General features: G+C 40.6%; 1 long non-coding RNA gene across 1 annotated transcript; it reads left to right on the plus strand.

Moving 5' to 3' along the window:
• Nucleotides 1-27,909, plus strand: LOC120411805. Its single transcript, XR_005604351.1, has 4 exons — nt 1-641; nt 19,590-19,719; nt 25,031-25,088; nt 27,714-27,909. It is a non-coding gene; the product is annotated as an uncharacterized LOC120411805 (long non-coding RNA).

A 27,909-nucleotide genomic window follows, 5' to 3' on the forward strand; every position in this document is an offset into this window, starting at 1 on the left:
CCTTTGCCGAGAGCTCGGAACTGGGATTCAAATCTTCACAACTGGACTAAAACAACTCTCTTACTCTCTCTCCCCCTGCTCTGTCTTTCTATCCTCCCCCTTCGTCCTCCTCCTTCTCCTCCTCTTCTCCTTCCCCACTTCCCTTTACAGCCCAGGGTTGCTCTCCCCCTCTCTGCCTCCTAGATGACCCAGGCAGCTGGTGTCACAATTCTTGATGAAAGCCAAAATGGGTCATGAGCAGAGAGAGCAGCAGATCCACCAGCCAAGCCTTCCAGGGAGCTTTGTAATGCGTGCCGTCGAAATGCTGTCCTGTAACCTAATCTGGGGGAGATTTGTGGATGATTATATTTGCGAATGCATCCTGTCCAGCTAGTAGCATATTCCAGGAAGGGAGTGCTCCGCTGCCTGGCCAGCAGCGTGGACCTTGCCGTCACAGCCCAGGGGCTGGAGGCAGGAGGATCTGACTTCTTCCAGCCTTCCGGGGTGACGTCCGACAAGTCCCGGTCCCTTCTCAGTCTTTGAGTCCTCCCAGCTGTGAATGTTGCGGAGGCTTCCTGGTCCACAGGTGTGCCAAGTGGCCAAGATCCCAGCAGTCTGTGAGCCCCACTGAGCCGAGGGAGAATGTTGTTCTGCTGGGGAGGGTCTGTATGGCTGTGGATGGGGCAGCAAGGGTGTGCATGAAATGAAGGAAACGGGGTGGGAAGGGGGGGGGGCATTTATTGGATGGTAGAGTTCCCACAGAAGAGAAACTTTTACTTGGTGTGCAGAGCAGATGTCAGTGGTTCTTTCTGCTGTACCCGTGGAGTGTTTTGTCGGCTGATTCATGCATGCTCAAAAGTCAGAGGTTTTGCCTGAATAAAGAGGCAAGATAAGGGATAAGGCCCCTTCTGTGAGAGCGGTGGGACTGAGAGCATTAGGCCAGGCTCTGCAACCACTGAAGCCAAACATTCTCAGTGGTTTTACCACAAGTGGGAATGAGCGGGTTGCTGCATAGTTTGAATGAACTGACTTATGCTGCTGTTACAAACTTATGCACGCGTGTATTCAGTCTCAGCAGAGCAGGCTTTTGAAAGCAGTTAACCTTGTCCTATCACTTCTTCCTCTTCATGTAAAATAGTTCCCTAAATCCACATTTGGAGTCCAAAGAGGCCAGTGAAACAGGAACTTGCTCCCATAGCTCCTTCCCTACTCATGTCTTCCTGAAACCTCACAGGTTGCCCCACAGCCTGGGTTTTGAACACAAGGGTCTAAAGATCTGCATGCAGGGACTGTTCTTACTGCAGGAACAATTTCACTTATTCAGCTGCTTATCTGAGGATTCTCGTAGCTCTGGACAAAAATGTGCAGCCTCAGATATCAGTGGCTTCGTAGTTAATCCAAAGTCACTGGAGCCACAGGAAAAGTCTCTTGCTGATTTGTGTGAGCATCGCATAGGGTTTTCTGCATGCGCTGAAAAACCCAACAAAAACTGTGGAGGGCCAAACTGGTATGTCTGCCGAATGCTATGTACTGTACTGCAGATTAAAGTAGGAGGCAGAGTGTCATTTTTGATAGCCAGCAAGGAACTCTTGCCTATCTCTTGATCCATCTTTCTTCCTTGGCTCATATAAGCTAGAAGAAAAAACAGTAGATCTAAACTTTTAACCACCTCTTTATCATTTGTCTGGAAGATAACACCTTCCCACTTACAATAGGATAAGTACATTAAGATATCATATCTCCAAGCCCTGGCCTCTGGGCAATTCACTAACTCCTAAATTCGTGTTGTGCTAACTGTGCCCTTGTTTGTGTTTTCTCTGTATATAAACTAAACTAAACAGATTGTCAGCATATCAGTCCTAATTAATGAATTTTTTTTTTTCCAATAACATTGCTCTTGCAGATCCAAAATATTAATGATCACCAGTGTTAAGATTTATGAGTCACCTTATTTTCTAGGCCTTATTGTTGTTTGTGCAGGTGGAGATTTAAATGGCCGTATCCATTGCAGAGGTTTATAGTTCAAGTGATTGATGTCACAGTTGAGCTAAAAGACGCTTACTGGAGCAAGGATGACAGAAAACCAAGTTGAAGTTGCTTGTGTCTCTAAGCATGAATGACCAGAGAGGACAAAATCCCATCAAAATTTCAGCATCAGAAATTCTCAGAAGAACAAAACAACTAAACCAGTATATACTTATAGCCTTTCCGTCACTTATTTTTAACTTCACTTAATTATTTTCTAAACTTTTGTTGTAAAAAGCAGAAGGAATGATCTGGCTTTTAAAAAATGCCTTTAGTATGCTGCTACATATGCATTCTGAGTATCAAGATATGCATACACGTTTGTGAGCCTTTAGAATTTCCAGACATTTGTAGTTTTTACTTTATATTTTTAAATAGTCAGGGTCATTAAAATTGACCTAATACAGGCCACACTCATTTGAGGAGACACAGGACACATTTTTGTATTCGTTTTGTGGAGATTACTGCATTCATGTGATGTATACTCACATACATATTATACATACATGAATATTATATAAGTTCTTTATTGAGTTCTTTATGCATATAAACTATTATACGCTTTTAAAACAACACATTTATCCATTATTCCCTCTCCAAGGCAGGCAGCATGGGCAGACTTAAAAAAAACAACATATCCTCTAATGTCCAGGTAACTCCTACTTTCTTATTTGTTTGTTACATGACTTGAACTTCTGTGTTTCCAAACTTCCTGCTCCTTATGTCTCTCCTGGCAAGCCCAGGGTTTGTACCCCTAATCTGACTCCAGGTTTCAATCCTTTTTTACTCACCTTTTGCCCAGTCGTCCTGACTCTCTGAACAGCACCTGATTTGGAGTAGAGAGTGACAGAGTGGAAATCAACCCAGCCCTGTGGGAAGGGTAAAACTGGGGTGGCTGCAGCCACCCAGATAAGGGTGGGACCACTTGCTTCTCCACTTAGATGACTGGGACTACGGACTGGCCACTGGGTTAATAACTGGCTGGGAAAGACAGATGGAGCTAAAGTCCTTTTGGCCTTTCCAGTTCATTTGCTTCTTCATTCATGTTTTAAAAAGGAAGTTGAAATGCTGGCATGAGGAATATCTGTGAAAATCTGTGGATTTACCCTGTAAATTACTTTCCCCTCTGCATTGCTCTGGTTACGCAGGACCACACATCTCTCTCTTACTCCTAAGTAAGAGACCCACTAAGACAGGCCATTTAGGACATGCCAAGGGTGCTGGGGACAGAGATTCGGGATGCCTGGTCTCAAGGGTGTCAGATGAGGGACACATCACTCACAGGCTCATGCTGGTCTAGGTCATGTTACAAATTTCCCTCTAGAAAAGAAGTTGCACTTTTTATGCCTCCAGCCTTCCCTTCCCTGTGCAGGAATACCATGGTAATTTGAGAACAGCTTTGGAACTTGAGGCCAAGCTTTCTACAAGTATCTCATGGTTTTGCATGGCACAGCTTGGTTTATTTTCTGATGTTCTGTGTCTTTTATCATGGCACTGTATTTTCACTACACACTAAACAGACACCCAAGAAGAAACTCAGATCACCCAGAGCTGAGGAAAATTATTTCCCCAAGCCTAATACAGGTGTTTTCTTGTATTTGGAGAATAACCAAGGAAGTCACCCACAGGCAGACAGCTGATCATGAATTGTGTTCAGGCAGGTTTGAGAGTAATCGGTAGGAAAACTACAACTGAATTAGTGTTTTCAAGTTGCAGCTTTAAAAAAAAATCTGGTTGCACTGAGATTTCTCCTGGTTACTCTTGGTCTCGCCTGGAAACCGAGTAAAATGGTAGAAGGACTTTAGAAACATAGTTTAGCACACCTTACATTAAATAATGCCAATAATATAATATAATATAAACAAATAACTAACACTAATAGTATTAATAATATAAGATATTGTAGAGTATGGACTATGCTGGGGAAATTGATCAAAATTGTTTGTAAGAGTGGAGTAGCTCTTTGGAAGGGTCTGAAACCCTTCCACATCTCATTTCCAGTGCTGTGTGTATGTTTCTGGTCACAGTTTTAGTTTGAAAGGTAAAAGACATTGTGAAAAATAACATAAAACAATACACAAGGAAAAAAAGTAATATTGTTGCCAAGAGAGTAAAAGAGCTGTCCTGGAGGACTGGCCCAAGGGGCACATATTTGTATGTGATATTAGCATCACTGTCCCTTCCCAGGAAATCCCAATCTCTTACTTTGGAGCCCCGAAAAATCAGAGCTGCTTGAGAAACTCTTTTCTGGCATAGTTTATTGTGGGGGGAAAAAACCCCAACCCAACCGTATTTCTTTCTATTTTCATTTTAAACTATCTGAAGGTTTTGTGGATACCTAGAATGGCAAAATTTCAGTATTATTGATTAGAAAATTTTAAAGGGAATAAACTGTAGTTTCAAGAAAATTTATGTAGAAAATTATGCAGGAGCCATAATTCCATTTCATGTGATGTTTTAAACCTTGAAATATCACAAACCCATGGAAACCCTGGGAAGTGAAGTTCGAGAAAAATTTCTTTAGTGGATATTGAAAAAAATACTTTCTGAAACTCAAAATACTTAATTCCAGGTTTAATATTTTAATCTTTTTTTGTCACATTGATGACAAAATCTGTGGCAAATGTAAGTAGAGCTTTTGTTTACCACAAGGAGTACCTGTACATGTAATAACTGGGTGACTTTTACCTCCCAGACTTATGCCACCTGGTACCTTTTCCTTGAGTGGTTCCACAAAAATCAGCAGGGCTGCTCACAGGGTAAACCAGCCTGTAAGAACAAGAATAGCAAAAACTGCCTCTGTAGAAGAAAAGTCATGTTTAAATATCCTAGTGCTTAAGAGAGATACTGACAACAAGGTCAGTGTCTTAATTAGGAATTAAGACAGGTCTTAATCATCGATTCCAGAAACAAGAAGCATGTAAGATATAGAAGTTATTGAAGGAGAAACAAGACAGTTAATCCTTGACATGGGAGCTCAGTCCAAGCTTTCAATGAACTATTCACAGGTGTGCTAGTGAATCTCCTTTGGCAGGATGTTTGTAGGAAGCAAACCTAGGAGAAATTAGCTCAGTTAGTAATAGCGTGGGGCTAATCCCATGGGTTTGATCCCTGTATGGGCCATTCACTGAAGAGTTGGACTCAGTGATCCTCGTGGGTCCCTTCCAACTCAGAAAATTCTGTGAAACCTAAGTGGCTGTGTCATGTTTGTTTTGTTTATACCTATACAAATTTATTCCTGTATTGTTTATTCCTCACAGACAGTGAGGAGAGGTATCCTCCTCCATCTCTACTGCAGAGACCATTACTATGCATTGCTTCCAGAATGCATCTCTGAAATATTTTTACATCATAAACTGCAGACTCTTTTGTGAAGTGGTCAAAAGAGAAATATGCAAAAATGCCAATATATTTTATGCAAAATAGTCATTGAAGAATTAAAATGCAGGCATAACTGTTTTGTTTTGAATATCTCTTTCTGTGATGCTTCTTTATTGGCTAATCCTTTGGATTTTTGTGAATTTAAGACATGATAAAATTTTTCGATAAGAAATAAGTTCTCTTTGCCTTCCAGTAATTAGCACATTGGATAAAGTTTTGGAAAATAAAAGATCTTTTTTTCAGAGGGAAGTTTGGAAAAGAAGAACACTTTGTAGGGGAGTGGCAGGAAGAATGTCAGCTATTCTGGTGAGATTTTATTACTCACATTGTTTATGGCATGATGTGTGTATGTGTAGACACAGATTTTCTAAAATTCCTGTTCACTTAAAGTGCTCACAGTTTCTGAAAGTCGGGTTCCCACAGCATCCATCATTAAACACAGTAGGTTGGGCTATGTTCTCTGTTCCCATCCAAGTGAAACATCACATTCTGGAACCTGCTCTTTGTGGGCTGCTTCACTCTATGAGAGATTGAATTGGCCACAATTTGTGCTGCTGGACTCCCTTGAGCTCCATTTGTCACAGGGGCTTTGCATTTTACCATAGGTGGCCACACTAAGCCTTTAAAAACACATGCTGAACTGCAGTGACATAGCTGCAAAAATATTTTGGCTAAAAATACTGATATAACAAAGCAGCAAACTGGTGATATTCAGCTATCCACATGTGTGATCGTACATAGGGGTTCAACAAACTCAGTAGTCAGCTGAAGAGCGTATGTGTGGTGGACGAGGTCTGAAATGGGAATGTTAGCTGGCAAGACAAAGGAGAAAGCAGATTACACATCCTACTCAAGTGACATGGAAAGACCACAGTCAGCGTGCATTTCTTTTGACTCTGATAGGCCTTATACATGCCTCACAAACTGTGACTCTCGGAGCTCCTGGAACATCCCCAAAGTGGGGTCATGGCACTTTGCCACAGTGCAGTCCTCTGATTTTATGGTGCATATCGTAGTTCATAATACATACAGAAAATGGTGTTGTTTTAGAAAGTGGTATTGCAAAAGCACATAATAAAAGTCCATTTAAGTAATTTGGAGGGGAAAAAAATAGTTTTTGAAATGAACCAGGGGATAGCATACAAAGAGGACCATAAACGTGTGTTTCAGTGGAGTCCCACAAGGCTGAGAAAGGACCAAAGCACTGAAAGTACAGAAGCCAGGGAGGAAAAAGCCTCAAGTACAGACTGTGAAGGTAGGCTGGCTCTCTTTCTCCTCCCTGCTTTTCTTTTTTTCTTTTGTGTGTACAGATCTGGGGTGATGCTCAAACTTCCTAGTATGCAGTTCTTAACTGGGGGTGTGACTAACTGAGAAGGAAAGCTGGTTAAAGGGAAACAGAGAGATGAGTCATCAAACCTTCTGTTAGCCAGGTCCAGCACACTTGTGCAGTTCAGTAAGGGGAAATACAAAACAATGTCTAAGAGCTTCTCTGAGTCTATCGAAAGCAGAAAAGGCAAGTTTTTTTAAAACTGCCAGGAAGTTAAGGCATCTGTTCCAAGTGATTCAAGCAGCCCTGGCTTTTTTAGAAAGAATGGAATGGGACTCAGATATGTATCTGCTAATGTTTTAAAGTCAGATGAGATGATGGTTGAGGCTAGTGTGGAGAGGTATTTTATCCAGAACCTCCCAATTTTTAACAGTAAGGAAGGATTTTGATGCCTTATTTCAATCTCCATATCATTTCAGCTTGTTCCAACCTGAACAATAGACACCCGTTTGCCAAACTTTGAACCAAAATAAGGCAGGTCTCTCTTTCTCATGCAGGCCTTTTGGATTACATAGCAAATTTACCAGAGATCATATACAGTTCCATTTAACAAATACCAAAATTTGTTGGCAGAAGTATCTTTATGTGTATGCTGTGAGGCCTGAACAAAGATGTCCTTGTGATCACTATGAGATTGATTGACTGAAATTTCCACCGAGTGGAAAAGATATGTAACATCGCACACACAAGTTTTCTCTTAACACTGTGAATGAATTCCTCAAAAAGGTTTTCCATGCATGCAAAACCCTCACTGGGGAACTGCTCAGCCAGGTTGAGCATAGGGCCTTTAAGGGGAGTCACAATGCAAACTTCCACAGGGTGCCAATGCACACTGGATGTCTGGGGCCAGCTTGGGCTCTCCCAGGTGGGAGCTGTGTTCTGTCCTGAAGAAATAGTAATGCCAGGGAAAGCCTCTGTGCCTGGTGCAGCACCCATAGCAATACAACACATCATCTTTCTATTTCTCTTCCTCCCATGCCCTAACTCACTGGAGTCTCTCATCTCTCGTTGGTAGTGTGTAGCCAGCACCCTTTTTGAGATGCAAGCCCAGGATTGTTCCTGCATTTCTAAGTGTTGGTGGAATTAGTCTTATAGCTAATGGCTCAGTGACGTGTAACACAACATTGCTTCTACAATTTATGGTCCAAATTAACCAAGTGCAAACTTGGGCTAATTTAAAAGAGACAAACTCTTCTTTAAGACTCTAGCCAGAGACCTGGCATATGTGCATTGATTTTCTCCTATGTTACAGGCTTTCTAAGTGGCCACAAAAGTAGGATCCTTTCTAGTCCAATCTCTCAGTGGTAAAAAAGGGATGAGAACACTTCCCTGCCCTACAGAAACATTATGAGTGGCTTAGGCACTATGGTAATGGATACAGAGGGTAGCTAAGATAAATAACCTGATAGATGCAAGAAAATGATTGATGTTAGAATACTACAAATATGTTGAAAGCCTAAAATATCTTTGTGATGTCTCCTCATTTCTTGAAATGCCAATTAACATTTTTCACTCAGATACCTGATGTTTACATTGGCACATTTTTATGCTCACATGTCTTACAAAATGGATACTTGTCTGACTTTGATTTTAGATGAAAGCACTCATCTCTCAACCTCATAGTAATTCTGAAAGATAGAAAAGTTGCCTTCATAGGAAGAAAAACAATGGATTTTGATCCTGCTAGTGATGAGTGACAAGCCAAAAGTTTAATAAACAGACCAGGAGTACCATCATTGGTAACACTATAGCACAAGTAGCAAATCACCATTGACTAAATTACTCCAAAGTCCCCCAGCTCTCTGTGAAGAAAAATAAAGTGTTACTTTGGTTTCCTGTAATCCTTCCCCAGTAAAAACACAGGATTCCCTTAGGAGAGTTAAAATCCATTACTGGGCTTCTTTATGCCTTTTTGTAACTAATTGTCTCTTCCATGAAGGGTCTCACTTCCTTGAACCGTGAGCTAATGCAGACTCTCAGGGTACAGTGAGGCTGTAGAGAACTCAGCTTTTATGCTCATCTTCTTTCTGAGTCATTTATTTTAGTTTCCCCATTCCACCTCACAGCTTTCTAGGACTTTCCTGGTACCACCTGTGCAGTAGCTGTGTTGTGTGCAGGATAATGTGCTCTGAAGCATCTCTTTACAGGGCTGTGGGAAGCAGCCAGGCAGGCATGGCACCCGAAGCAGAGCACTTTGTACTACAAGCAGAATGAAGCTGGATTTGTTAGAAGGAGAAGTAGAGCTTCCTTTGCTTCCCTGATAGCTGAGCATACACTCAGCTCATCAGAGCAAGCAAACTGTTTCTTCTCCCCCAAGGTACTGCTTTTTTCCTACAACCATCTATCATGACTACTTTTGTTTCTCATCATTTTTTGCCACCCTCCCCCTTTTCAGACTGCTTGTCTCACAGCAAATTTATAAATTTTGTGGCTTATTCTCTCCAGGTTTGTTTCTCAGCAACTTAAAAAACTCATCTAACTAAAGTTGCTAAAGAAACTTCTCAAATAATATTCTCCAGTTTCCACAGTTGGATGGTCAAAGCACACATTCATAACTCCATAAACTACATCTGAGCTGAGTTTGAGCTCCTCAGTATACAAAAATGAATGCAATTTTTTATGAATAGGTAAATGTATATATGAGCACAATTGTAGAGGCTGGGCCCTGCAGTACATCAGGAGGCCCTTTGATACGAATCTTACTTGAACATGTGGCTTGTAATGATACAAGTGACATGATGTGCAAGCAACTATAACAATAGTCAAGTGATTTCTTTATTGATCTGTCCCTTTCAATTCTGAACCATTGTTATTACAGGAAAGTTGTAAAATACATATCTTGCTACTTGATTTTTTTTGTTTTCTTTTGAAGAAATGGATGAGGAAAGCTAAACAGCTCCAGAATATACAACCCTATACAAGGTGTCGGAGAGGGGGGAGGGTGGCTCAGTGATGAATGACCAGTCGTTCAATTGTTTTCTTTCTTGCAGAAATCAGAGACAGAGTACAGTTTATCTTACCCTGACTTTTAGCAAGACAGATTGCCAGGCAAAACCCCTGGGTTGAAGTCATCCAGCCACCAAGTAGGGTAAAGAGACCATTGCTGTTACCTTTACAAGACTGACCCCCACCTTCAGTGCCTTTTAAAAGTCTATGGTGTTTCTTTCTGAGGTTCTAATATGAACTTTAGCTATTTTCACACCATTTTTTATGCTGAACACGATCTGGAATGGTTTGTTTGGGGCCCAAATCCTCCACTGTTATACAGGTTTAGACTAACTCATCTGTGTGCATTCCTTGCAAATGACAGTCCCTGGTGCAGAATTCCCCAACACACTGTGTTTAATTCCCCCCCATATTTTATTTCAGATGCCACTTGTTTAGCTCTAGTTTGAATGTTTCAGGCCTGCACTACTACACTGACATCAGTCAAACCTCTCTTTCACCTCATGGGTGTGAATGGGGAGGAGAACTGTTTGCTGAGAGGTGAAAATCCCTAAGTAATGGCAAGCTAACTCCAAGACAGGCTGTCATTGTCCCAGATTGTTTCCTGCACTTCCCTTTAGTTGTGTTTTTCTTACCCACTCCATTCCAGTAATTTGGAACAATACTTCTGGATGTGGCATCCTGAATTTATTTCACCTACATCTGAGAGGCAGCATAGATCTTAAGTGGCCTTAATCATGTCCTGAAGGTGCATATTTCCCTGTGACAACTATAAAATGAATCAGTAGCTTAAGTCAGCTGAAAAGAAACTGTGCCAATGTGCGCTTGATCTAACAGTTTCCTAAAATTCAGAGGTCCACAAAAGGCAGGACAGACAGAAAGAGTTAAAAGGGAAAGATGGTTGCACTTGCAGTATCTGTTTCTTGCAAGCGACCGTAACATGTTTATACAGCTCTCAGCCAGGCTAGCGGATAATTAAAGGGAAGGACTGACACTAGACACTACTCCACCTTATACACTATGGTGTGGGGAAAGTCACACAAGTGGGATCATAAGAAAACAGCAGCAAATTCTCTTCTCTCTTTTTGACAAGCTCCATCTCTTCTATTTTGTAGTTAGAAGGATGCCTGACTTAGTCCACCTTGGTGGGAGGGTGTTAAAATATACTGATAAATTTAGTGTCCAAGTTGATCTTTCAGCATTACAATCAAGTATTTTATAAATTCTGACCACAGCAGGACAAACACCTTTGCTATGGTCCAGTTCAGCAGCATATACCCTCATCAGCATAAATCCATCCAATTATCTGCCTATTCCTACAGTTATAGGTTATACTTTGATCTCAGATGTGTCTTTCAGTGAGATCAAGTACAGATCTGAGTCCTTGTCCAAGCTCACATAACCAGATTCTGGGTGGGGAGAGAAGTCTTGGCAACAATGTGATTTCGGTGCATGTTTGTGATCAGGGGAGTAATTACCTGTTCTCTGGCCATGTGAGGGGTCAAAGAAGACCATCCTCCCTCTGGACTGCCCAGACCACTTGGCCAATTTGTCAAGAATCCCATAGGATAAATATCTGTCTCCAGAGACCTTTATAGTGACAAATCCAAATAAATCAGAGTCACTTTTACTGAGCACTTCAGCAGACAGCTCAGATTTAATGAATCAGCTTTCAGACCCCCAAGGAAGATTTTCTTTCCCAAGCCGAACAAATATTCGACAAAATTTGCTTTCAGGATAAAATTCTATCAATCCATTTAGCAATATTTTGTGATTGTAGTTGGCAATACCATTAACAGTGTTTTAGAAAGCATTGGGAATGCAGCAAAGAGCTCTCAGGATCAGCTGTAAGATCAGGGTGTCCTCTGCAGAGAAAAGGAGGCTGCGATGGATCAGATGATTTTCTTCATCACTGATTGAGGGTGGACTTTGCATTCCTTTACTGGTTCCCTTCTGCAGTCTTGGCTGGAATTCCCCACCAACATGAGAGAAAAAAAAAAACAAGGAAAAAAGAAAAGAAATCAACCTTAACCCCCCACATCACCAAAGTCATCACCCAGACAAAACCTTGCAGGTTAGTTGTTGTGGGTCATTCAAACAGTTTTAAGGTTTAACATCTTGATCCCCTCTAAAAACTTCCATCTCTATTTCCTTCCCCCCTTTGGGATCCATCCAGATGCCTGCTCAAATACCTGCTGGCGCCAGAGGAAATTCTCTGTAACGGATACCCTGCGATGTAAAACCAATATTTTGTTTCCAGGGTCATCCCTTTCACACTCTCACAGATCCTCTTGCTTCACCAACCTGCCTCTTGGTCAAGCCAAAACATGAATCCAAAGGGTGGGATTTAGAAGCAGTTTAATAGGCTTGGTGATTGCTAACCCACACATTTCCTCAGCTTCCTCCTCCTGTTGTGGTAGCCTTTCTGATAATTTATGTCAGGTTAACAGTCTGCTGGGCAGATACCTCTGCTCACAGTTCAGCAGAGAAGGAGAAAGAGAGTAATTTAACCTGACCCAAAGTGCTCATGATGACCAGAATGGCAACACCTCTTCAGATAGGCTTGTATGTATTACAAAGGCCTAATAAGAAGCATCTTTCAGCGTTAGGATGTAAGTGAGTGCATCAGGATCCAGTGCCAGGTAAAACAGTTAAACAAAAAACATTTTTCAGTGTCATTCATACACAAACAAAAAACCAGAAACATTTCATTTGTAATGGTTCCCCATCTCCTGTTTAGGGGATCAGGCTGGCTATAAGAAGTGGATCAGTGTTTGGAATTTGGTTGGGAACTTCTTGATTTGACACTATCCCATTCTACTTGTGGTTTTTATTTGTGCTTTCTGGATTTTTACATGATAATTAGCAAATTGCTTTATATTATTGTGTTTCAATATAATGAGCCTCGTTAATAGTCATATGGGATACGTGAGAAGGAGTTTTTCAGAAAGGACCAAAAAAAAGCACTTTTAAAGTGACATTTCAGGTCCTCATTTCCTCATTTAGTCTTATAATAAATAATATGGTCGATACCTCCAGGATGACAATTGAAGAAAACATTTAAAGTTATTTAGTTATATAAAATAGATAATCCTACTTTTTATGTAATTTTAATGAAGAAAACGTACAATGATACAATAACAAGGATGAATTTCAGGCCCTATAATTGGATTGAAAATGAATATTATTTAAAAAACTTTGCCTTTTAAATTTTTTCTCATTAAAGAAACAAGCAGAATATATGACTTTTTTCCTAACTTCCATCTTTTAAATAGAACATAATATACAGAGAATGTCAGGAAACAAATATTCTTTTGCCCATGACTGAAAAGAAGAGAACACATAAAATAAACTTTTGCAAAATGGCTGCATATAAGAATTCGCCATGGAGTGAGCAATTTATTACACTAAAAATTTGTCATCCAGAATCCTGTGGAATATGCCAGAATGATTGTTCATTCCTTAAAAGAAGTATCTTCTATTTCTATATAATGCATAAAGTGCAGAAGAACAAGAGTAAAAATGTGGTTTTTTAATGATTATGATAATGACTGATCTTGTTCCAATTTGAGTCAATGACAAAACTCCATGGAACTGAGCTGAATATATGTGTGTAGGTAAGATGTTGTTTACTGTGCTTTTGCTTTTTCTGAGAGCAAACTGTAAATGAAATATATTCCTTGCACAAATTAGATTATCCCAAGTCATCTGCTGACTCCTACTTAAAACAGAGTACGGGTATCTCTCCACATTCTCCAGGAGCTGCAAACCCGAGTATCTATGCAGTCTTAAAGACACTCTTGCCACTGTGTGAATTGGCTGCTGCATCAGAAAAGGAATGAACACAGTCATGGAACAAGAGTTCATGAGATTTTGCTCGTGTATATAAATGAATGTAACATTAATAAGTTCTCCCAGCCCTCTTTCAGCTGCAGTTAGAATTTTTTTTAAAAGCATCACATATCTTTGTGCAGAGTCTTGCCTGATTTTAGTACAGCCATGAACGGGGAGAGAGTAAATTGTTCCTCCATGTGCCACATTTGAACTGAGCAGAGGGAGCACAAACTGCATGACTGATTCCGCAGCAACTGAGTGGGCACAGGCCAAAAAAAAGAGGGAGAAGTAAAAACAACCTTAAGTTATGTTCTACCAACATCAGCCAGGTAACACATGTGGTAGAAATGGACAGAGATTATGCCAGTAGAGGAAATTATCCTTACAAGAGAGGAAACAGGAACAGAGAAAGCACTCTGCTAGTTTTGATTTTCCTGAACCACTTATTTGGAATGTAAAACTACCAGTTTACATGTCTTTAAGCTGAGACTCGACCAGTCTCTTGTAAGATGAAAAAGAACTATGTGCCTAGAGTGCTCTCATTTTTGTTAACAAAACCTTTGGAAGACAAACAATCTGACAAACTCTATCCAATTTCTTCAGTGGCACAAATCACTTGTCAGCTTGTGTAATGCCTTAGCAGCAGAGATGGAGCTGCATGAAAAAAAACAACTCCCTCTGGAACAGGAGGTAGGGAAGAGTGCTGGAAATGCTACAGAGTAATGTTATTAGGAAGTGTGAAGGAGGAGAAGAGAGTTGTTTACAATAAACTGACCTAATGATTCCTAAGTCATTGGCTGTAAAATTCATCTGTCCTCAGGTAAAAGGTGCAAGGCAAAATGGATCAATATAGTTACCCCCTTCCTTCTCTGGCCCATCCTCGTGGGTGATAGAGCATAACAGTGTTGGTTTTGACATTATTAGGTTATCCTGAAAATAAATCACTTTTGAAAAGGTGAATAATTGGACAGAGCTTAGTGCTGACAAGCTGAAGGTTGGAGGCTGGGGGGAGGGCGGTGGTGAGGGGGAGAGGGAAGGCGGGCTGTGGTGTTGCAAAGGCAAACTCATTACAGGAAGCCACCAGCATGTTAGGAGCTGTAAGTCTCATTCTGGTTTGCACTTTGGCAAATGAGTGCAGTTTCTGGTCTGATAAATATCATATAGTATTTATGGTTTCTGAAACTATTTTTGATCCAGCAGAGAAATGAGACATACCTTTTCATGTAATTGAAACTCTGAGAGGTATACCCCTGTCCAGTAAAATTAAAAGGTAGTAAATTTTGTCCCTATAAAAGGAAATTCCCACTTTTCCCAACATTTAGCTAATCTGTAGAGTTCACTGCCGTAAGAGGTCATCAAGATAATATATCGTGGCTGGCCTCTAAAAGAGCTAGATAAGCTTATGACCATCCACAACATCTGTAACTATGCAAGTGAAGATCATGATAATGGCAGTCCAACCTCATATTTTACAGCATAAAATAAACCCCCTTGGGGACGCAGAAAAGACTCGATAATTGACTATTTATCCAATAGGTTGTTCTAATCCTTATTCTGACACCTAAGAGGCAGAGCAACATTAGGCACAGGGTACCAGATTATTTGCTTGCATCTACTCCCACCAAAGATTGCAGCAGTATTTCGAGTGTTTGCTGTGAACTTGGACTTCGTGTAGAAGTCTCTGAAAGTTTGGTGCTGATAGTGGGCTGTAATTTGTCATTGAGATGAAAATTAATGAGGTCAATCTACCATTCCTGGAAAGTTTTCTGAATGTGAGTGCTGTGGTTCTGGAACAATGTTGGCATTTAAGGAATATAGGTTCACATCCTAATGCCCAAACATTTGCAATGGATCATGAGTATATCATGCATAGCTGCATTACACATTAGCTTACCCACTCCAGATGAGTGATTTTCTTTCATTCAATGTTTTTCTGTCTCGTCTGTTCCATATTAGGCTGTCTAGATGAGGACTCTTAGATCAATTTTATGCAGTATCTGACACAAAGATACAGTTTGCATCCTGAATGGGGTTTGCTGAGGCAAAACCATCTGTTCCAAACAATGGATTTAATTTTGATCTTTACAAAACTTTCAGAGGTACACCCAGCCTGTTTGTGGCACCTATCTATTAAACGTCGTCATTGCTTGAGGAATATACTCTCTTTTGGGATTGAAATAATGAAAAAGATCCTGAAAATGCAGTTCCAAGTAGCATACAATTTCATATTCTTATTCCTTCTTCTTATCTCCTAGCAGGTACTTAAGGACTTTCAGAAATCTGTCTTCCAAGAACTTCCCTTCCCAAACTTCCCTTCCCAAACATCCCTGTAAATGTCACAGTTCCTTGCAGTGCATGCTGGTGGTGTGGAGATAGGAACACAAGGGGCACAATAACAAGTTGTCAGGGAGCTGGGTGAAATTTTCCATGTCTTCTCCCAGACTTTTTAATATTTTGAGAAACTCCTTTTCATTCAGAAAATGCATTATGAGAAATTTATGACAGGAAGACACCAACACATGAAATGGGCCACAAGTCACCAGCTTTTAGGGTTCCACAAAAGTCCAAAATCAGCCCTGCTCTGAGGGAAGCCTTATAAAGCAGTGCATTTTGCAATCCCAGACATGGTTTTTCTACAGGCCAAACCCTGCAGTTGCAGACCCACTTGAAGAGATTCTCACCACCCTCTTCGCCTTTGCTGCTTCTTCCTGTCCTCCTCCCCATGGTGCTGGAGTTCATGGTCTGCTCTGCTGTGATGAGTCAACTGTTTGGCTGGCTATGCTCCCAAGCACACTTGTCATAGTGCCTGCTTTCAAAACAGATAACTATTCTTTTCCTTTTTCTTTTAAAACCAGACCATTCCCCAGGTCTGGTTTGGAGTTCAGCCATCAAATTGTCACATCCAAGAGGAGGTAACTCCTATCAAGCAAGGAAGGAATCTCTTAACACTTCTCTGCTTTTAAAGTATTTGTGCCCTGGAAAAACACTCTGTTGTTAGATAAGAGGCAACCCAAAAAAGTCCATGAAAAGGGGAGGGATCTTTCAGGCCACACTGCTGTTCTAATAAAGCTATTCAAATTCATTATCACTACATGATACAATCAGTCCTATATAGTTATCAGGTTCTGGGGCTGTTTTCTTTTTCTGCCACTGACAAATAGGCCAAAGTAAACCAGGTCACTGATAAGACAGACCCCTGGGAAGATGTTCTGCCATGCTTGATGCATGGATAGGGCTTTTTGTTCATCACTCACATGATTTTGTCTTGCAGCATCTGTTTATTTTCCTTCTCCTTTCATTGCCAAAGTTTGAAAGCAGCCTGAAATAGAATAGGATTTATGCTACAATCTGCAAACCCTGAACTCTTTATTTAGGAGAGTCAAAGACTATAAGGCCGAGAAAGGCCTTTGGTATCCCCTTGTCTGACCCCTGCTACAACTGAGGCCATTAGCTTTCTCTGACTTAATTCTTGTTTGGTCTATCTACTGGAAAAACATCCAGTCCTGATTTAGGAATTGTGAGTGGTGGAGAGAATTCATCACAACTCTTCACGAACTGTTCTTATGGTCAATTACCCCATCTGTTAAAAAATTTCCATCGTACTTCACTTTAGATTTGCTGAGCTTCAATTCCCAGATGTTGGCTCTTGTCCTTGCTGTGCCTCTAACCCTAGATTTCTACCCAGAGTGATCTCAGAGAATGGGATGGTAATTAGGCACATACATATATATCACTTAGAGACATTTTCAGTCATTATTGCCTCCTGAGCAGAAATGAGGTCTGAACAGAGTCACAAGGTTTTCTGAGAAACAGATTAAAATTTGTTATCATTCTAAATATTTACATTTGTGGCATTTGAATTACAGGCATATGATTTTCCAGTACCTGTGGAAATGTAACTCCCACTAGATGCTTTTTAAGGATGACTGGGTACATTTTAAAAGAGAAATGACCTGTTATCCAGAATTGCAGAGGATCCACTTTTGCCATTGCTGTCAGCTGAACGACATCAACGCATTTTATTTGCAAAGCAAATTCAGCACATATAAGAGGCCAAAGTACATTCAGATATCATAGTTGTGATGCTACAAACTTATGAATTAGAGCTGATAAATGGACTTGACATCTCTTTCTGAAAGGTGCTGTCATGTTATTACAAGATGTTTCTATTATGTGATGACCCCTTCCCTTCCCTGAGGATGCTGACAAATGCCGTCCAGACCAAGATGGCAGAGCTAGATTGGAATGATAAGGCACAGCCAAGGCCCTACAATTTGCCTTTCAAATTGTTCTTTCTACCAGTATTATGTAACTTTACCCTTTCTAGGGGAGCATCCATGGAACCACATTTACTTCAGATGATGCCTTCTGATCTGGTTACATGTAGCATTTTCGTGAGAGCTGTCAGGGACCAGTTGCCTTGCACTGGGCTCTAGACTCTACGGGACCTGTGGTGCAGGGTGGAGAGGATGTTTCCTAACAAATGTGGGAGTAGGCATTTGGACCGCTTTAACTCTGTGCATAATTGTCCCCAGGCAGGAAGAGCTGCTTTCCGCTTTGCTCTCTTGTGTTGCTTAGTTCTGCAAGCTCATAAGGCAGGGACAGATTGTGATTTCGACTGGGGACATTTTCCCCAATGTATTATGCCACCAACCAGTGAAGAACTGCCAAAGGCATGAGAAAATGCCTTGTGCCATGTGTCCACGCCCACACAGAGGAAGGAGAGTCCTTGGCCTAGGAGGGAGCTGTGGTGGGTTGATGCCAGCTGGGAGTTTTCCTTTGTGGGTGATGACTCTCGGTAGCTGTTTAAAATTAGCCCACACAGGGGGCAGTAAGGGGAGAACCTGGCCCACAGGTGGAGTCATGCTGACACTTCCATGAGGTCGAACTGGCTGCACCAGAGCCAATTCACCAGCACAGATGAGCAGACAGGCTGGTGAAAAGAACTGAATCCACATCTAAGTGAGGACAGCAGTAAAAGTCTGTTGTCACTTTTGGTACTCAAGTATGCTCCCCCCACTCTAACTGCTATCATAGTTTTTTTTTCTTTCAATGCTATTTGGCAACCGTTTGATACTGTGGAAGGAGAGCATTTTAATAACAAGAAAATTGAAATTTAATTAATTTGCAAGGGAACCTTCTAGTTGTTCCAATAAATGATGCTAGATTGTTCATTGAGAGAAGATCTCAGTGCCATATATGTGATGAGTATGTAGGGACAACTTATCTTTTGAAGCTGCAGTTGGTTGATTTGTGGGTTTTTTTGTCCATAGTAGAAATTAGTACTACATATGAATGAACAAGAATAATAATTATGCTCTGCAGTTAGAAGTTCTAGTGTTTTTTGTTTATTTAATAATTTTCTGGAAAAGCTCACAGACATTGGCTCTCATTGTCCAAATACTTCATTTAGATTCCACTTTATAGCTGTCCTGAAATGTAACTGGTCATCTGGCCGAAACCAGAAGGCAGCCAATTAAATTCACAGGAAAACATTAATCTGAGCTGAAGAATTCATAGCACATGTGTGCAATCATTCCTCCTTTTACGTATGCTCTCTGTTCTTCCTCTGCTCCTGCTCCCCCAGCTCCCACCCCCCCGCTTCTTATTTCACCGGTCAAACGAGAACGTGCCAACTCTAACAGCACTGTCCGAGGGAAAGGAAAATTAACACCAGTTTTGCTTTTATGTGTTCGGGACTCAGTCCAACAGGGCCACTAGAGTGAATGTTGAGTTTTTTTCCTGCTTTTACCAAGCCTGGGACCTGGCCCAAGCATTGTGTTGCCAGCATGTATCAGCACACAGGGTGTGAGGACAGAGAACGCAGGAGCCAGGACGTGGGTGGCAATGAACAAGCCACGGGCTGGAAGGGAAGAATGAGATGGAGAGGGAGGGCTTGCAGGAACTGAGGAGGAGGAATGGGGAAGTTGGGCATGCTGAGAGCAGGAACAGAGGTCTGGGATTACCAGGACATGCTCTCCCTGGGCCTGGGAGCTGAGCCTGGTCTCCTAACTTCTCTCCTGTCAGTAAACATCTGTGAACAACTGCTGGAGATGTAGGTTTATTATCTCCTTCTCCTTTCTGTGTCATTTTGCAGGAAGTCACACAGCTCTACTGTGCACTTCAGCAGGGGAGAGGTATGCTGTGGCTGCAGGGAGTTCATGCTCTTCCAGCAAGCCAAGCTGGGGTCACCTTGATTCCACCTCCATCTCAGGACAAAAAGGGAGGTGAGGTTTTTCCAAGGAAAGGATTGCATCACAAAACAAACAGTTAAGCATTTACCATCTGGGAAATAAGGGAAAGGATGGTACTTGTACTCTCTCACTGGATGATAGTTTTGTTGCACGAGAGGGAAATAATCTCCAGAACTACTTCCATAGGTGTGGTGGAAGGTGGTAAATGGGTGGTAAAGAAAGTGGAAGAAGACTGGGGTTAAGGTGCCTAGTTAAATTGGCTAAAATTATTCTATTTATTGTCTATGCCACAATGCTTCTAAACAATGCTGAGTCCTGGGTTTCCAAAATCGAGAATCTAGCAGTTAAATAGATAATTGTGTATTCCCCTGTTAGCTGGGGTGCCTCACATGGTTCCTAGCCTGGACTTTTACAGGCACACAGGTGTTATCAAGAGACATGATTTGAGCTTAAGAGGCATTGTAAAAATGCTCCACACACTGGAGAATCAGATCCTGGCTGTTGTGGGGCCTCCGTTCTCTGGGCATTCAGATTCTCCTGTTTAACTCTGAAGAGTTACACTGCTTACAGGTAAAGAGTTTCACAGTAAGGCATTGCAGTTTGTCTCACGTAAGAAGTGATCTGTACATGCATGGAAATCTGTCTCACTGTAATGAAGTGCACAGATATATAGATACATATATATGTATATGCCTCATACATTATTCATGAACACTGGATGAGAGATAGTAGAAAAGCTATACTATCCTATACCATCCATAAGGATCTATGTGAATAAGGAACTCTGCCATAATAAAACCACATTACATTTAGCACTTTTTAACACTCCAAACCACTACACACTCTCATTGACGGACAAAAGGAAATAAGGTTGAATGGGGAAATATGTTATCTTCTCAACACCAGAGGGAGCCCATCTGGGATATAATCCACTTACTGGCATAGGGAGTGTGTTCTTTCCTGAATATATGCTCCAAATATGTTTTTTATCTCTGTCTTGCATTCGTGCACACACACACAAGAACACCGAGGTAATATCCATTCACAACAGATCCATGCCACTTACATGCATGTGTATATGTATGTGTATAACCAAGATGCGCGATGTAGTGTGCTGTATGCTTTTTGTTTTGATTTGGTTATTTAATTCATAATTCAGTTGAGATCTGAGATACAAATGCTAAGTAGTTTTTTGGCTTGATGTCATACAAAGTTTTAACACAATGCTTTTGCTCATGGCCTCTGGCCAATGTGTATGCCTTGCACGTCATTTGTGGATGCTCTCAGGAAAGAATGTGCAGAATTGCATTTATTTTTTGGCATTATGTGTTGCATGAAAGCTACTTTAATGCTTATTCTAGGCCAGCTATTCAAAAAAATGTAATACTACTTGAATTTTATAAACAAGAGTTTAAACAGGGCTGCTTTATGTTATTGTTACTTACATTTTACAATGAAGAGGCAAACATACGGATCATCAGAAGTCAAACTCGTCTTTTGCTTCCTAACGAATGTGTAAGTTACAGGTATGATGAAAACTTTTCTTACTGTTGTGCCCAATTGTTTCTGACAGAAAGCACACAAATTGCAAACAGATTGCCACTCTCATTTAGCTAGAAGTTTTGGTGCTGGTTTCAAAGGAAGCAGGAGGAAATGGAAATGTGAAGGATATGTGTTCATAGGACAAGATCTACCTGGACTGTAAGAAAGTATTCTGCAGGCATGGACATAATTTTCACTCTATAGACGTGAAATGCGTGTCAGTAAAAACTTTCTGACTGGTGCTCTCTGCAGTATTCCATGAAAAAAAAATGGGCTTAGCCATTGTTCTTTCTACACACAAAATTCAATGTTACAGCAGTTCCAAAGGGAGATGGCTGGAGAGGTAAATGCCTTGGCTGCCTGGTTTGTTAAACAAAGTGTATCCATGGTCAACACCAGAAAACTAGTGTATAGGAGCTGAGATGTGCACCTCAGTCTGGACATACTTTCTCCATTTCAGAAGCATTTCCCAAACTCCATCTCAGCTGCTGACCTGTTCCTGCAGTCCTAGGTCCTGTCACAACTGGTGGCATCATGACTGCAATAATTTTGGAGAAATGTCTCAGCAGATGCTAGAAACAGGAAGTTACCAGGTGAAACGTGCATATTCATTGATTTGTTCCTCACAGCTTTATCCTGGCAATCTCTTGTCTAGAATGAAGGAAAAAAATAATTGCTGAGGATCTTTGGGTTTAAGGCCTGCGATGCCCCTCTACTCACAACCCAAAGTGAGCAGCACCTTCTCATCTTCAGGTTTTGGCTTGCTCAGAGGAACACTGCTGTAAAATATAACAGAGGCTGCTCTAATTTACAGCTGTCTGCACTCTTCTTAGCAACCATCAGGCAGGACTGCTAGCTTTCCCATATGTTTTTCTTCCTCCTTGCAGTCCAGCCCTTGGAAGAAACAAAGGCTTGAAGGAAAGAAAGGGAATGGCTTGGAGTGATCCTATTCAGAGTAATTTTGTTCCCCCTCAAGCCAGCCAAGAGCTCAAAGCAGAAAGGAAGGCTAATAACAGTACCAACTTGGTCTGGTGACATTGGAGTGATAAATACCTGCAAAATTGCAGTAAATGCTGAGAGTTGAGAAATATTGTGAGGGATGTATGAAATGAGGAGTCCTTTGAACACAGGGAGTGATGGAAACACAGGAGGCTGTGGACCATTTGTTTGGAGAGGAACAGATCATGTACTAAATTATCTACTAGACATAAACTCTAGCAACAGTTGTAAAATGCCAGCTTTTAAATTGATTTTGTAGTGATTTTCAAGTGTGAGTATAATTAGTTCTGTAAGAAGAGAAAATGATATAAGGAAACATTGTGCTGAAGTACAGCCTTCAGTGACTGGGGCTGGATACCTCTGCTAACTCAAGATTATTGGTTTAGAAACAAATACTTCTTTAGATTTTCCTCTGAACAGGTGAAAAAATCAGCTAGAAATGATTGGAATATTTTTTGTGTAGTGTGAAAAGGACAAAGAACTCATTTTTTTCACATTAAAACATCCCTGACTTCAGGAACTTTAGTCTTGATTACTTCAGGTGAAGTTTATTTTATTATAGTTGAATGTGAAGATTGCTGAAAGAAATCTCATGGGAATGCTCATTACTGTCTGATCATCTAAGTACTTTTAATCCAAGCAGTTTGGAGTCAAATGAACAGCTAAACATTTATGTGCTTCTTCTGAATTTCCAAGTTGAGTATGCCTGACATTTTGTAGAATATTATTACATTGATTTTTTTTTTTTTGATGTTTAATGGTTTTACAGTTTCCCAGCTTCCTGTACTCCAGACTTCTTTTCTAAGCAGCTATTGCTGCTCTCTCTCTACCTCCACACAGAATTCTAGGAGCAAATGGCTTAAAATCTCTCTAACAAATGCAAAGCCAAACACTGTAATTGATTTCAAGAAAAGGAGAGAATTCCATCAGGAGATCCTCATCAGTGATTGGTTTTAAGGACCATGTTGAACAAGCAAGTGTCTGGAATGAAACAGATGTAAATTAACCTGTACTTAGGCAAGGGAGCATTGCAGATGATCTCTGGAGAACCCTTTGATTCTTGAAATATATTTTACCATTCTAAAATATAAATAGAGAGTAAAATTGTAAGATTTTTTTAAAGTATCATAATTTCTAGGGTTTGGTGGCATAGCTAAAAATCTGTTTGGAGACACGTCACGCTGCTATATTGAATGCGTTTTTTGATTTTTTGGAATAACTGCTGAAAAGAATTTTTCACTTGATGTTTTTATATAATGATGCTGTTGCCACCTCCATTAAGTCCTCTGGCACTTTTCCAAAGAAAAAGAACCTTTTCAATTTCCAAAGAACCTTTGGTAATCAAGCACAAAACAGCAGAGGTCTTCCTCTCACTCAGGCTTTGCTGGTGCTTACCAGGTGCTTGCACGATGAACAGAGTTACAACACAGTCTGAGAAGGTCTGAAAGCCTCTCAATTCTGGATACAGAAGCTGTGCTAAAACACAGCTTCAGAGCTTTATATATGCCAGAACAGCAAATGAACAGCCTTCAGCATTTTTTGCGTGAGGGTTCAAGTCATATCAAATCAGAGGGGGCCATCAAGAGAGGATGCACTGGCTATTAGCAAAAGGGAGTTAACAAGTGATGAAGTCAGGAATGTGCTGATGTCTTTAAGCTGAACGAGGGGGATAAAGTGTGGGAAGTCACAGCTTTCTAGAGACGAAGCCACTGTTGGGTTAATTAATTGGGGTGGGATGTCTGCACATTGAGGGGAGGAAAGGAGCTTCATTTGGTACACGTCTAAGTTTTGAGCAGCAGTTACAAAAGACTGGAGCTAGGGGAAGGACAGAAGTGTTTGGTACAGCTCAAACTGGCAGGAAGCCAGAAAAACTTGTCAGATATTTGTGAAAATAGGTTGCAGCTGCTAGGGCTAGGAGTGCTTCACGGTATAAGCAGCACTCTGGGACTTAGCGAGAGCCCACACTGTCCCCACAATTTCTGACAAAGCTTGTCTGCCACAGGTCAGGTTTCATAAGTGAGGACTGGGTTTGATAAAATGAAATGCCACACAGCAGGCTTGCACAGTGTGACATCTCCTTCTGGCCTGACAGTGCCAGGTGAAGAACTCTGAGATTTCTTTTGAAGACAAACCGTATGTGCCTCCTCCTCTGTGCTTGCAGAATATGTATCTTCTCCCTGACATTTAACTCTACAGCAACATCCAAGCAAGCAGTTTCCCATTTATGGCAAATCAAGAGTTGATGTCACTGCAAGCAATGTGCCATGATACCAGGAAGGAGTAGAGATGACTGCTTTGTTTGAACACGAAGTAGTGGCCATTCAACTTAAGAAATTTTAAAAGGCTTGGTGCTTGTTTTTCTTCCAGTGCCATACTCTTTCTCATTCCTCCTCTTCCCTTGCTCCTTTGTAAACTTTACACTGATTAACTTTATCTCAGAGCTTAATTTTCCTGCTAAGTTTGGGGGAGGAAAAGATAGTATTTCCAAAACTAATTTATCTGACTGCCTAAATACATATTTAAAAACTTACCTGTCCGCAGGATTGATTTGATTAACCATCCTAAATATATTAGATACTCTCTACCTCCAGAAAGAATATTCTTATGTTTTGGGGAAAAGGATAATTTTGGGAGACAAGACAAAAAGTCACCAATATTTGGAGGTGTTTTTTTGTGTTCATCTTGCATAATAGTATCTGTTAGGCAAAAGATTTACAAATGGCATGACTTTGACTTTTAACAATTTAATATAGTAATACTTATAACTTTTAATGTCCCCCTTTTTTTTTTTTTAAATTTTTAGGTGCATTAAGATGAAAACATTATTTTGTGGAAGTTTCAGTGTGTTGTCCTGGACTCAGGTAAGCACCACTATAGCACAGGTTTTATCCTTCCTCCTCTCCAAAATGCCTGTTCATTTTTAAGAGGAAAAAGGAGAAGAAAGGAAGAGTGATAGTTTGCTATTGTTGTTTTGCCCTCATCTTAGTCCACAATATTAACATAAAGCAGTGTCGTGCTTATAGAAATACTGGTATCTGTATGCAACTTTCATAGGTTGTGCAAGGCTGGAGTCGGCAAATGTTTATCATGAATGGCTATGTCCATCCTAAGGGTTTCCATCATCCTGTGAAATTAGAACAAAGTGTGCTGAAGGTAAAGGAAAGGATCCTCTTTTCCTGTTTTAAAATACAAAATGAGAACAAAATAAATCAAAGGGACAGTTGCATTTTACTGTTTTTCAGTGCTCACATATTGCAACTATTTATTAACATTTTATAATATCCTAAATATAAGTCAGGAACTTTACAGGCTGTGGAAATGAGTACTTGTACTTGTGCCTCAGCTGGAATGTATCACAATACCCGATTCACACCAGCTGAAGGTCCCCAGTTTTGGATGAGGCTCAGATGTTTCACCTCACCCCTATGTTTGGCCCTGAGAGCTACTTTGTACATTTATAAACTTATCTAAATGTGACTAATGACATTTCCACATGCCCATCAATGAGTGTTTTCCTTCTCTCTTTCAAACCTGCTTAAAGTGGAAGAGACAAAAGTCCGGGAGAAGGGCTGCCTGCCTTTTTTATCTAGCCTGCCAAGGGGCACAGACAGGAGAATGTAGATGGAGCTTCTCCTCCCACTTTCAGGACAGAAAATCAAAGCAGATCTAGATGGAGAAGCAGAAGAAGGTGAAAAAACTTCTTTTCCTTTCCTCCTTTCTTTATTCCTCTTCCCTTTTTTAAACATCTAGTCTCCTTGAACTGAAGAACTGATGTTTTTATCTCCATTTTTTTCTCCACTCCATCATGCAAAGAGTTATTCCAAAATCACTTGGCAGCTGTAAGACAAGCTATTTCCTAACCCTCAAAATAACTTTTGTTTTGAATAGTTCCCAACTCCTTAAAAATGCATCCACATGTATGCATGTTTTGCATGGGAAAGAAAACTTACAGAAGTAAATATTCATGGTTAATGACTATTAAAATCCTGCTACAATCATTATTAAATTTGGGCTCATTCTGTGTGGAAAGCCGTATGTATTAATCAGTATGTATTTGTGATGTAAACTGTGCAAACACTAAGGAAAGAAGCAATCCTAACCCCAAATTTCTACCATCTAGACAGAAAGGGTGAGTCTGTTAGACCCCCAGGTTCAAAATAGGGAAGGGAATATTTTTCCTTGCTACAGTCTGAAAAGGCCTTTTAAATACTTTTTGGCTACCAGCCACATAAACAGAAACACCAAGGCTGGCATACACAATACAAAATAAAACCTTGGGGGTGCAATTTGCCCAGTTTTGTTTGACAGCCTCATTTCACTAACCAGCTGAGGGTCAGTGTATGTTGTTGAACACTTCTATTACCTTTCATCTGCTCATAGGCTGCTTGAGCACAGACTTGCCAGGAGCTTTCTTCCTAGCACTGGTCCGTAGTAAGTTCAGTAACTTCCTTTACACTGTGGTTGTAACCAATCCTTGCCACTCTCATAAAAACAGAGACAACTTTGGTATTCACCTCTGAAAATTCACTAGAGGGATTACAGCAGGAGAAATGATACCAGTAAAATAGACCTTGGAAAACAAAAGACGTCCATACTTGGTGAAAACCAGGCAGTAGCAAATAAGGCTGGCCTTTTTTTGCATCTTGACATAGCATTTCTTTTTTTTTCCAAAGCATGAAAAAGTATGGATAATTCTACCAACATTTCCATAGTAGAAAGTGTCTCTCCTCTTCAGGGCATTAAGTGGAGAGATTTCTTGCTGGACAATGAATGATGCAATGATAAAAAATATTTGGAAATTGCTTATTTCTCAACAGTTATCTTTTTCTTCTTAAACTAACTCTTCCTGCCTAAAGAGACCTTGGGGATTCCCAGCCTTCCTTCCCCTTTGAAATGGAGCTGTGAAAAGCTGTTGTTTCTCTCCTTCCCCTGGGTTTCTTAATGTCTAAGTCCTATCACCCTCTTCCCCTTCGTGAAAACTGAAGAATTTGAAAAACTCCACACTACTCAAGGGAAGAGAGAGGCTTCCACGTGTGTCAGGGTCCTCTTCACAAACATATTAAAAAAATTACCTTTATTGCTGATTTCAGCAGATCTCCAGCCTACAGAGTGTTTGTTTCTAACTAGCTCTTCCCAATTCACTAATAAATAAAATGTACTCCTGTAATGCAAATGCTACTGAGTCAATAAGGCCAGTTCAAAGTACAAAGCAATAGACAGTAGAGGTAACTAAGAAAACACAAGGCCAGGAAAAGGAGTAAAGTGATCAGCAAGTATTTGACTGTGATGCATCACTAGGCTGGAAAAGTTAAACCATTTGACCTCTGGAGGACTTTTCCAACGTGAATTTATCCCATGACCCTAAAAATATTCGGTTTTCTCATCCTGCAAGATTGCCCCCAAAATAAAATGCCCACTTAATGTCTTCTTTTTCCTGTAGTTCTCAGAAGTCAGCACCTCTGCTTGCTCTTTTCTTGTCTTTCCAGCGCTGAAAATACAGCAGTAAAACCATTCCCCTCTCTGCACATAACTTGGGCAAGGACTGGATGCTTAAGGAAGATAACAGATTTGATGAAGAAATTCAGAAACACAAAACTGACAAATGAAATAAACAAGTTTATCGTATTTCCTGTATGAAAGCATAAAGAGGAAAGTTTCAAAGGAAACAACTTTCAAGTGACA

The sequence above is a fragment of the Corvus cornix genome, chromosome 3 (genome assembly GCF_000738735.6).
Source record: "Corvus cornix cornix isolate S_Up_H32 chromosome 3, ASM73873v5, whole genome shotgun sequence".
NCBI lineage: Eukaryota > Metazoa > Chordata > Aves > Passeriformes > Corvidae > Corvus > Corvus cornix.